This window comes from Rhinolophus sinicus, linkage group LG04 (genome assembly GCF_036562045.2).
Source record: "Rhinolophus sinicus isolate RSC01 linkage group LG04, ASM3656204v1, whole genome shotgun sequence".
Lineage (NCBI taxonomy): Eukaryota > Metazoa > Chordata > Mammalia > Chiroptera > Rhinolophidae > Rhinolophus > Rhinolophus sinicus.
In genome coordinates, this window is record NC_133754.1 from 28,098,025 (window position 1) to 28,110,843 (window position 12,819).

The 12,819-nt window shown below is 37.5% G+C and overlaps 1 protein-coding gene across 8 annotated transcripts in view; it reads left to right on the top strand.

The window, feature by feature from the left end:
• Nucleotides 1-7,400: 7,400 nt before the first annotated feature.
• SCEL (sciellin) overlaps nucleotides 7,401-12,819 on the top strand; it is a 98,437-nt gene continuing 93,018 nt past the window's right edge. For all 8 annotated transcript variants that reach the window (XM_019742553.2, XM_019742557.2, XM_019742559.2 and 5 more), the window contains exon 1: nucleotides 7,401-7,538. The gene's annotated coding sequence lies outside the window, so the exon portion shown is untranslated. The remainder of the gene's footprint in view (nucleotides 7,539-12,819) is intronic.

Genomic DNA, 12,819 nt, shown 5'->3' on the forward strand with positions numbered 1-12,819 from the left:
CAGAAGACCGTTTGAGCTCTGAAACGTTCGAAAACAGCCGACAGTTAGGCCTCAGGATCTTGCACTCAGAGGAAGCTGTGACATGTTCGACTTCCTAGGCTTGTTCGAAAACCGAAGCATTTACTTCCAGATTTACCGCGTTCGTAAACCGAAATGTTTGTCAACGGAGATGTTCAAAAACCGAGGTACTACTGTACTCTAATGTATTGCTACATTGTATCTTTTTCCTGTACTAAACCGTAATTTTCTAATTAATATTTTGGGCACTGGGTCTTCCTATTGAACTGCCACTGTTAGTGTACTCCTACTCACTGAGTTTTCCTGAGCTTGTCTCTGACCTTTACAACCTGAAAGAGCCTGATTGACACAGAAGGGGAGAGATTTGAACAGGGAAGAGACCCAGGTTTGCAGGAGATTGAAGTAGTGTTCCCTTGTGATGAGATTGGAACCAAAGCAGGGGTGGTGCGAGTCAACAGGAAAGGGAGAGTCAGACTGAATTAGGAGGTAGAACTGACAGTGATGGGTCAGTGAACATCTAACTGATGTGGATATGAAGAGAGTGAGGGAGGTTTGAACCTTGGGCAATACATGCAGCTATGGTAATTTTTATTTGAGCAATCTCTATCTAATCCAGAGAAATCATCTCTTGTTTTAAGAGAACAGTGAGTGTTACAGTGAGTTTAAGAGCTAACTTTATAGTCTCTCGTTCAGCCTATTATAGTCTATAGTTTAGCTAGAGATAGCAAAGTCTGATTAGATCAGATTTATAAAACAGATAGACCAGATTTTTTGCAAATGGTGAGTACCCCTTATGTATGCACACTTATTGTTTAGGATCGTTATTTCTTCATTCAATCAACAATTACTGAGGGCTATTATGAGTCAAGAACTGTACTATGTATTTAGAATAAAGGCAAATTTGAAGGCCTGGTCTCTTATCTCAAGGGGCTTATGTAATCCCATGAAATATTTGACAATGAAGAAACTAATATAAAGTGGATGAACTGACTGCAATTTGAAGAAAGTCAGAAATTATGATCATGAAATTATGAAATAACAATCTGGATTTAAAAGTAAGACTTTAATTATACAATTCAATTTGCAATTCTAAGTTTTTCAGTGGAAGAAAGAGAACAATTCTTCCAATCTTTGTGGAATTGTTTGTTTCATCCTGGGCTAGGAAGATTGCACTATATTTGCAGTGTATCTCACGTTTCTCTATAGAAGACCATGAGACTAGGAAAATGTGGACACATCATATCCTGAGGAACTAGTATTGCTGGGCTGCAAAAATGCTGGGTTTTGCGGGTATAGGAATGAGCAGAAAGACTTTCAAGCAGGGTTTCTCAACTTTGACTCTATTGAGGAGAGTTTGGCTGAGAGTCTCACCAGCCCAATAATATCTCTGCTCTTACTTCTCTCATTATTTGGAGAGATTAGTGATTGCTTCAGATTGCCAAACCCAGAACTATATTCTTACCAGAAATGTGGAATACATTGAGAAGATCCCGGAAGGCAGAGACGATGGATGGCTCTTTTTCCTCTTGACCATCTTATTATGTCCACTCACACTTCAAAATTCAGTCAACATCACCTCCTGGGTTCAGGTAGAATTCTTTTTTAAAAAATTATTTTATTTTTTATTTTTTTCAGGTAGAATTCTTTAGTCTCTCTACTGTGTGATACCCAGCTGTGAAAATTGCCCTGTATTATTACTCTATCCTGGTGTATAGCTATTTAATTCAATATCTGACTTCCCAAATATGGTGAATTCTTAGAGAGCAAGCACCAGTCTCACTAATTTTTCAGTCCCTTTAGGCTGAAACAGTACTAGAAACATATTAGGTGCTTAGTATTTGTTAAATGAACAGATGATTGAAAAGACAAATGAGGGTAAGAGGAATACATTGGTAAATCCATTACAGAGGGTAATTTAGTAATATTTGTCTACCAAAGTTAAAATGTACGAATCCTTGGATCCAGCAATTATATCTCTAAGCATTAATCTTACAGGTATATATACACATATGCCAAATATTTATGTACAGTGTTATTCACTGCAGCATTACTTATTAGCAGAGACTGAGAAATGATGGAAATGTCCATTAATAGTGGTTTTGATGAAATAGGTTATGGAATATCCATACTATGGAAGGCCAAGCAGCTGTAAAAAACACAATGTAGAAAGATCTTCAAGGTATAATATTAAAGGAAAAAAAGCAAGATTCAGAACAGTGTAAGATGCAAACAACAGTATACAAATGGAGGAAATACCTGTATCTCACATTTGCTTATGTAGGCATAAATGTATCTGGAAGAACCCAGGAGAAACAAATAACTGCTTTTTTTGGAGATCGAGGTTTGGAGGGAGAGAGACTTTTCATTGTATTCATCTTATGCTTTTAATTTCTGATATATATATATATCTGAGTCAAAATATTGCATAAATAATTTCTTAAAACTACATATGGCTGGACATAATAACTTTATTCATAAACATTGCCAAAACTTTGTAGCAACAAAGTGTCTTTATTAAGTGAATGAATAAGTAAACTGTAGTATATCTAGACAATGAAATATTATTCCGTGCTAAAAAGAGATGAACTATTAAGCCATTAAAGACATGGAGGAAACTTAAATGCATATAACTAAGTGAAAGAATCCAATCTGAAAAGGCTACATTCTGCATGATTCCAACTATATGGCATTTTGGAAAAGACAAAGCTATAGAGACGGTAAAAAGGTCAGTGGTTGCTGGGGGTTAGCGGCGAGGGTGGATGACTAGGCAGGGCACAGAGGGTTCTTAGGTCAGTGAAACTATTCTGTATGATACAACAGTGGTAGATACATTCATCAAAACCCATAGAATGTAGAACACCAAAGATAATATCCTAATGTAAATTATGGACTTTGGATGATAATGACATGTCAACGTAGGTTCATCAGTTATAGCAAATGTACCCCTCTGGTGGGAGACATTGATAATAGAGCAGACTGTGTGTGGAGGGGGGCAGGGGGGATCTGGGAAATCTCTGTACCTTCCTCCCAATTTTGCTGTGAACCTAAAACAGCTCTAAAAATAGTCTATTTAAGAGGAAAAACAAAAAGAAAACTGGTGAGTTAGATTTACACTATTATTAAAGGACCCTAGATTCTGAAGCTACTCCTGGCCATTCTTTGGTCTGACATGGTGATTAGTGTATGTGGCTGTGGTAGACGAGGTCAGGCGATTGAGGTCATGAACTCATTCTAGAAAAAGTGCCACCTACCTCACTGCTGAATATCACTATGGTCACCTTCGAAGTTCTCTCCTAGGGGAGCTATGCACTGATGCCAGCACCTAGTCCACCCTTCAAAGCAATTTTGGAACTCTTTTTCTGGAATGGTCATCAGAGCTATCGTCACATTACCCTTGACGTCCTGAATGTCATCAAAATGTCTTCCTTTCAATATTTCCTTTATCTTTGGGTAAAGCAATAAGTCATTGAGGGCCAGACCAGGTGAGTAGGGAGGGTGTTCCAATACAGTTATTTGTTTACTGGCTAAAAACTCCCTTACAGACAGTGCTGTGTGAGCTGGTGCACTGTCGTGATGCAAGAGCCATGAATTGTTGGTGAAAGGTTCAGGTTGTCTAACTTTTTCATGCAGCCTTTTCAGCACTTCTAGATAGTAAACTTGGTTAACTGTTTGTCCCTTTGGTACAAATTCATAATGAATAATCCCTCCGATATCAAAAAAAGGTTAGCAACATCCTTGCAATGAGTTCGAGAACTTAATTGTTAGACCTAGTATTATTCTTGATGCTATCGGTGATATAGGGGCATACGTACACACGCACACACACTCACACACTTCCTGCTAAAAACATGGTACTTACCTGTCACCTTTAGTCAGGGCTCAGGCTTGCTATAAATTTAGCTCACCTTGTGGTCCAGCCACAATCTCCTGGCTCGCAGGCCTATGTTCCTTTCTGGCACTTTGAACAGACAGTGAGCTTCATACCTGAGAACGTGGACTCTGTAGCCAGCCTGCCTAGGTTGGAGTTCTGCACACATCTAATTCCGAGCGGCAGACCTTAGGCTTTTGTTTTCTTATCTCTCTCATGGATATGATAGCAGTACCTCTAGTTTATGGTACTTGTGGACACCAAATGAAATAATACATGTAGAACACTTAAGGCACGTCCTTAAACTACTGTTGTTGTTGTGTGTTATTGTTTTTATCATCATCATCATCATCATAATGCCTATTTATCAGCAGCAGCCATGCCTAATCTCTGCTGGGTGCTTTGGACAAGGATACTTGCCTGTTTGGAGCATGAAGAAGATTTGAGAAAACCTCAGGACTCCGGGCCGAATCTTCCTGGTCCCTCCTGATGTTGTCGTGGGGCACAGGTTTGAGTCCTGGTTTAAAAGCCTGGTATCTTCATTGTGACCTGTCCAGTTGGTAAGGAGATTGCCCTGACCAGTCTTACTGCAGCAGGAAAGACATGGGTGTGAGGGATAAGAGATGTGCCCATGGTGAATAGCGAGTCCGTACAGAAAATGGAATCCAGGCTCCACCCGCGTCGTGCTGATGCCATCAAAGTGTATTAGCAATACACCTGCTCATGCAGCCCTGGCGGTAAGTCCTTAATTCTGGCATCTGTCTGCTCCCAGCCGAGGAGAAATTGGTAATTATCATCCTAACCACATCTCTCTTGTTTCAACATGCATATAACATTTATTTTCTCCATCTGAGAGGCTCTGATCTTTCAACCCCTCAGAGTCCTGGCATAATAAAATAGAGAGCTTTGAGATATGATTTGTCCAATTTGTGTTTTTTTGCATTTTCATCATCCCTTTTGAAATCTTTCTGGGGTGATGAGGTATCTTAGTCTGTTCAAGCTGCTATAAAAAAAAACAAGAAAAAAAAACACAGACTGGGCAGCTTAAAGACAACAGAAACCTGATTCTCCCAGTTCTGGAGGTGGGGAGTCTGAGATCAGGCTGCCAGCGTGGTCGGTGAGGGCTCTCTTCCTGGTTCATAGCTGGGCCTTCTCGCTGTGTCCTCACATGGTGGAAAGGGCTAGAAAGCTCTGTGGGGTCCCTTGTAAGAACACCAATCCCATTCATGTGAGCTCCACCCTCACGAACTAAGCACCTCCCAAAGGCCCCATTTTTGAGGGGGGTGAGGATTTCAACATATGAATTTTTGGTTTGGTGGGGGACCATCAACCTTCAGACCACAGCTGGAGGTAGCAATCGTTGAATAACAATCACCAAATTAATGTATGAAAGCCGGTTAGAACAATAAGCACATGAAAAATGCTATATACGTTTTTCTAATTACATTATTATGTAGTAATAAGTGCTTATTTTGGCTGATTGTATCATTGGATACAACACATAGAAAAAGCACTTTCCTGTTTCAAGAGATAGGGTGAGCAAGCAGCCCGCCACTTGAGACCTTGCTAATTAACCATGGCCCTCTCCTGTGTAAGTCCAAAGTGGCCTTACAAACTTCCTGATATCTCTCCGGGCAGCCAGCACCAGGCAGTGAGCCCTGGCACCTGAGGAAAATATTTACCATTCAAGTCCGGGAGCTGGTGCCCTACAGAGACCTCAAGAACTTTGATGCACACAGTGAAACAGGCGTGGCGGAGTGAAGTTATTCTAAGTATGCTCAAGGCTTCCCAGTTCAAGTCCTAAGTGAAACCAAGGCCAAACCTATTCAGCCACCTCCACACCCTTGCACATTCCTGATGGACCTCTTCAAGCTTTGAGACTCTTCAAACTTTCAGCCATAAGGAGGTCTGAAGTTTGCCCAAGTGTTTACAATTAGCCCTTTTTTGAATCAAGATCTAGTTCTAAATGAAAAGACACTGGTGTGGTTTAGCGGTATGGGTTCCAGGTATGTAAAATTAAGAGAAACCCTCAATTACATGCTGACATAATTGCTTAAAAGCTCAAAAGCCTTAAATGCACTTTGGGCTGTGTATTTTACTTCATTACAAGGTAGAAACTTCTTTTTCTGGTTCTGTATTTTATGAAGGACAACACCGTACAGTTAAACATTCTATAAAGTAAGTTACTGCTTGTCTCTACAAGCCAGTTCAGAAACTGTTTTAGCCTTTCATTTGGCTAAATGAATGTTGAATATAGCTTCTAATTTATTTTATTTTTTAATTCAGCCATGTCACATCTTGGTTTTTCAACTTTCTCATCTCTGGTATTAATATCCAACCTCAATCTAATCCACATTTATGGGCATCACAGACATTTAAAATACATATTTCTAAAACATTTTGCATACATAAAATTTCATCAAAGGGCTGAATAGTCTCTCTCTCATACACACACACACACACACACACACACACACACACACACTATTTTAAAGAGCATTTCCATTTCATATTTTCAAATTCCTCAGCCTACAATAAGGGCGCATTCAGGAGGTGATGTCCCAGCTCAGAGCAAGTGCATATTGCAACTGCTTGTGCCTTCTAATTTGAATGTGTCTACTTTTTGTTATGGTCACTTCTGTGTCTATAGCTCACCTGGACTGTAGTTTGCCGGCGTTGTCTTGAAACTGGGAGGATTTGGTTAATTGTTGGTGTGTCAAATAAATAAAGATGACCCAGGGAAGTCTAATCACCCGGCTTCTCTCAGCAATGGTGCAGACTTGCTAAGCTTCTTTCGTGCCCCCTGGCTATTATGGAAGGTGCGTTTCAGAACCTGTAATAAGAGCCCCCACCTAGCATGGCCCTTCTGCATCTTTCCTTCCTCGCCAGAAGCAGGCGTTGACAATGGAGTCTATTGGGGCCCTCAGATGTGACAGGAGTTTCGAGCATCCTTTCCACATTTTTGTAAATGGTGAAATAATAAAAGGGTCGGCATACTTATATTTCAGAATGTACTTTTCCTGTGATAATTTTACAAAATGTTCCATGTGTAGAATTTGTGTAACAGATTCCTTTCCTAGTTTCTGATCTGAGGATTCCAAAGAACTTTTCCCTCCTAAAGGATCTTGGTTCCTACGAGCAATGTACTTCCTGGCTCTTTATCTGTGCCTCCGCCTTCCAGGCACAATGGGCAGGTAGAGATTCCTCCTACCTTAAGTTTTTTGTTTTCTTTTTAAAAAGAGAATCCAAAGCAGGTTGGGTACTATGCAATCTGTGCCACACATATGACCGTATGTGTTGTTATCAATTAAAAGAGTAATAACAGGAGCACTTTTATTTATTTATTTTTTTGCCAAACAAGACCATAAATTATAGAAAAATTCATTAAACAAAGACAGTAGGTCCATGAGCGAGCCTGCTTTAATTGAATTGGTATTTATACAAGGTGACACCCTCTTTCACACCACCCACCTCCTCCCTGGATGACTCAGCCACTGAGGGAGAAGCCTCTGAACTGTTCATTAACACAGTCAGGTAGAGGTGGAAACTATACTCAGTAAACTCCAGGTACACAGAAGTTTCAGCCAGATCCACCTGGGGAAGTCACTGCTGGCTGTTGAGAAAACAAGTGCTGGTTTTCTGCTCAAGAGCGGTAAGTGAATTATATTTGCAAACATAAATTCGTATGCTTTACTTGCATAACTTTCTCTGTCTGATGTCCCAATGATTAAAATGATAACTTATTGTATTAACTTTCTTTTTTTCCAAGTTAAATTTTGACAGTTTCCCATGGGCTGTTCTGCTTGTTGACAGCTCTGGTGTTCCTTGTTGTGATTTTAGATCACATTGCTTTCAACTTCCTGGCAATTTTACACAGGTACGAGCATCACAGAAATGAAAGCCTTTCTGAGTTTCTGTGTGGGAGCTGTCAGCTGGTGAATCCTGTCATATGTAAAGATAGTAAATTCTTTAAGTCAAGAACCAATACCCGCTGGTCTATTTTCTCAAGTGACTATGAAAATCTTTTTTAAAAAGACCTTCCTGTTTTCATAGATGATGTTTTTAGTGAATGATGAACTCTATTCTTTTATAGAGAATAAGTCATGTTTGTTTTTCTTGACTGCTGAAAACATCGCAAGTCATTGAGCTGTGAGAGACTTGCCAAAGTTCTTTCCCACTAAGAAAATCACATTTCTTGCATGAATACATACCCAGGAATGTGCAGGGTAGGGGTTAAGTGGGGGGGTGTTGTTTCTCAAAGGGATTCGTGTACCAGCTTTTCTATGCTATAGCCTGAGTTCTAACCTAAGAATTGATTAATATAAATGGGGGCAATTTTCAAATTCTCTTCATATCCTAGTCCTGAAAAACCAGTTTTGGAAGTCCTTAGATAACAATAGAAAAGTTATTTTAGCCAGACTATCCTTTATCATTAATAGCTCAGCTGACTTGTTTGACTCCTGTTTTTTCCTCTACCATTTCCATTCCTGCCCTGATACAGAGCTGCAGGATCAAACACAGAATCATTCGCAGTGTGCAACTAGCAGCTCTGTCCTTGAGAGCATTGTTTCCCACAGCGGACCCAGGCTCTGCATTAAGTTCCAGAGTTTTCATTGTTTCCCATTGGCTGACCAGGTCATATGCCATCTCAGAGAGGTTTAGAGTTCAATTCTCAAAGGTTTACTAAAGAATTTTATAACTTGGCTTTCAAACATTTATAGTAATCAGAGAGCTAAAGTTTAATGTATGGATTATAATTTTACTTTTCATGAAGTGTGATTAAATTTAAAACTGGCTTTCACTTCCACAGTTTATAATGAAGATACAGTCCTTCTGATATTTGCTCTACTCCAGTGTTTGAAGTATTGGAAAAATCAATTTAAGAAAATTGAAGTATGACATCAGTGAAAATTTTAGCAAAACATTTGGTTGATTCTAAATGTCAGGATAGACAGAGAATGTAGATAAACAGGCCAGAATTTTTATTAAAATTTTAGCTTCATGTAAATCTTAGATCCAATTGACATAATTTTCAGTTGGAATGGACATAGGCTCATCTAGTCTAACTCATGAGTTTTCTAGAGGACAACAAAACATACACATGTCAAGCAACTCACCAGGATCAGAGTAACAGAACCAGAATGAGAAGCCAGATCAAGTGACATTTGTCTTACTGAATTTCCTCAATGAGTTTTCAAATTTCTTTCACATAAAATATCTAGTAGCAATAACTGAGCTTCCTTCTGGCTTTATAAATTGACTATAAATGATATGGAAATGAGAATTTTCTTACCCAGTGATACTTGAAAATGTTATTACAGTATGTATGATATAAATATGACATAATACAGTATATTTTTAATTTGTGGTTTATGGAGTCTTGTTATTTATTACATGAATGGGGTTTTAATCTCAGAAATGGTCAGCCCCTCTGTAGGAAGGTAATGTATGTATAGGTTGTGGTACACCGAACTGGGGACATACTCACCTCAACTACCATTTTGTAGGTGCTGCTTATCTGATGTCCTGTCTTCTCTAACCACTGAAAATTTTTTTCTTTTTTAAAAATTTACCTTTTGCCTCTTCACCCATTTCTCCCATCCAACACCTTGACCTCTGGCAACCACTGTTCCACTGTTCTGTGTATTTATGAGTTTTTGTTTTATTTTCTTTTTAGATTCCACATATAAATGATGTCATACAGTACTTGCCTGTCTAACTCATCTCACTTAGCATAATGTGCTCAACGGCCATCCATGTTGTCACAAACGGCATGATAGCCTCCTTTCTCATGGTTTAATAATATTCCATTTCATATATATACCACATCTTTTTTAACCATTAATTTGTTCATAGGCATTTAGGTTGTTTCCATATCTTGGCTATTATCAATAGTGTTGTAATAAACATGGTAGTGCATATATCTTCTATGTAATCCTGTTTTCATTTCCTTTGGGTATATACCAAGGAGTAGAATTGATGGATTGTAGGGTAGATCTATTTTTAATTTTTTGAGGACCCTCCATATTGTTTTCCATAGCAGTTGGACTAATTTACATTCCTACCAACAACGCATAAGGGTTCTCTTTTCACCACATCTTTGCCAGCATCTGTTGTCTCTTGTATGATTGATGTTAGCCATTCTAACAGGTGTGAGGTGATACCTCATTGTAGTTTTGATTTGCATTTCCCTGATGATTAGTAATGTTAAACATCTTTTCATGTATCTGTTGGTGGCCATCTGTATGTCTTTGGAAAAATGTCTATTCAGATCTTCTGCTCATTTTTAAATCTGATTATTTGGGGTGTTTTTGTTGATGTTGTTGTTGTTGTTGTTTGCTATTGATTTGCATGAGTTCTTTATATATTTTGGAAATTAGCCACTTATCAGATATATGATTTGTAAGTATTTTTCCCATTCCATAAGTTGCCTTTTTATTTTGTTGATAGCTTCTTTACCTATGCAGAAACTTTTCAGTTTGATGTAGTCTCACTTGTTTATTTTGCTTTTGTTGTTTTTGCTTTTGGTATCAGATTCAAACAACCATAACCAAGACCTAAATCAAGAAGCTTATTGCGTACATTTTCTTCTAGGAGCTTTATGGTTTCAAGTCTTACTTTCAAATCTTTGATCAATTTTGAGTTAATTTTTCTGTATGGTGTAAGAGAGTGGTCCAGTTTCATTATTTTGTATGTAGCTGTCCAGTTTTCCCAACACCATTTAATGAACAGACTACTTTTCTTTATTGTATATCTTGGCTTTTGTGTCATAAATTAGTTGACCATATATGCATGGGTTTATTTCTGGGCTCTCTATTCTGTTCCATTGATCTATGTGTCTGTTTTTATGTCAGTACCATATTATTTTAATAACTATAGTTTTGTAATATTGTTTAAAACATTACAAAGTGTGATGCCTCCAGCTTTGTTCTTTATCAAGATTATTTTGGCTGTTTGAGGTTTTTTGTGGTACCACACAAATTTTAGAATGTTTTGTCCTATTTCTTTGGAAAAATGCTATTGGAATATTTATAAAGATTGCATTGAATCTGTATGTTACTTTGGGTGGTATGGATATTTAAAAAATATTGATTCTTCCAATTCATGAGCACAGATATCTTTCCATTTATTTGTGTCTTTTTCAATTCCTTTCATTAATGTCTTATAATTTTCAATATATGGGGCTCTCACTTCCTTGGTTAAATTATTCCTATATATACAGGGTGCCAAAAAAATGTATACACATTTTAAGAAAGGAAAAATAAACTGTATTAAAATTATGGTGATGGTAACCACTTTGAGCACCTCTTATAAATGAGAAGTCAAATGTGACTTGTATTCATCTTTTGTTATCAGTATATATTGAGTATTACAATTTTAATACAGTTTTTTCCTTTCTTAAAATGTGTATATATTTTATGGCACCCTCTGTATTTTATTGTTTTTGATGAAGTTGTAAACAGGATTATTTTCTTTATTTCTCTTTCTGAGTATATTTTGTTTATTAGTATATAGAAACACAACAAATTTTTCTTTATTGATTTTGTATCCTACAACTTTACTGACTTTGTTTATTAGTGCCACCAGTTTTTTTTTAAGGAGTTTTTAGGATTTTCTATGTGTAAAGTCAGATCCTCTACAAATAGTGACAGTTTTACTTCTTCCTTCTCAATTTGGATGCCTTTTATTTCTTTTTGTTGCTTAATTGCTGTGGCTGGGACTTCCAATACTATGTTGAATAAAAGTGGTGAGAATGGGCATCCTTGTCTTGTTCCTGGTGTTAGAGGAAAGGCTTTCAGCTTTTCACCATTGAGTATGAAGTTAAATGTTGGCTTGTCATATATATCCTTTATTATGTTAAGGTACGCTCCCTCTGTACCCACTTTGCTGAGTGGGTGAGATATGGGTGTTCAATTTTGTCAAATGCTCTTCCTGCATCTAGTGAGATAATCATGTGATTTTTGTCCTTCATATTGTCAATGTGGTGTATCACATTGACTGCTTTGCAAATGTTGAGCGATTAAGTTTGCATTTTATGTTAGTTGCTAAACTTTATAGATATATAAGTCATCTTTTTATTGTGCTCATTAGTTGGAAAAGTGCATTTTATAGCTATCCATTAAAGACAACTGGCTTACTTCTAGACATGAGAACCAATAGTTCTGAGTACTCATTGTAATTGTATATTTGAGAGCTCTACGAATCTAAATAATTTATTTTGTGTTTCTAGACCCAATTTGCCTGGACTGAAATGTGATGAAGTTTCCTTTATATGGAACCTTCTGTTGGAAAGTGGTGAACTGTAGATCACACTTTTTAAACTGGGATACACACATCCCGAGAGACTGTGGCAGCATTCCAGAAAATGCACAGAAGCCACAAGATAAACATGGTGTATCTGCATTGAGTGCTAACTTTAGTTAAAATGTTTTGCCCTCCTGAAACTTTGCCCTATTCCCCACTCCTTCCCAGTGCTCTCTCTTTTGTCATTAGGTAAAGAGTTGAAAGGAATTTATATAAAAAGAAGTGTAAGAGTCTGGAATCCAGGTAGGCATGGATTTAATCATGGTCCCACTTTGGCCAAGGGTAACTGTGGTTTGATCATGCTTATTTCACAGCACCAGCTAGCTGATTAAAAGAAAATTTAGGATTCTTACTGAATTACACATACACACAATATAATACCATATGACATAATATGACATATATATGTATATGTATACGTATATAACTATTTCACAACAGCACAAAGAAATGTAAAACATCAAGAAAAAAAATTTTGCAAGAAAAATGTGGGACTCAGATGAAGAAAATATAAAAGTTTACTGTAAGACATAAAGACTTTCTTGAGTAAAAGCATGTTTGTGTACTGTTCATGTCTGGACAGATTTAATTTCATAAATGTCAGCTCTTCCCAAGTCATTAGATAGGAT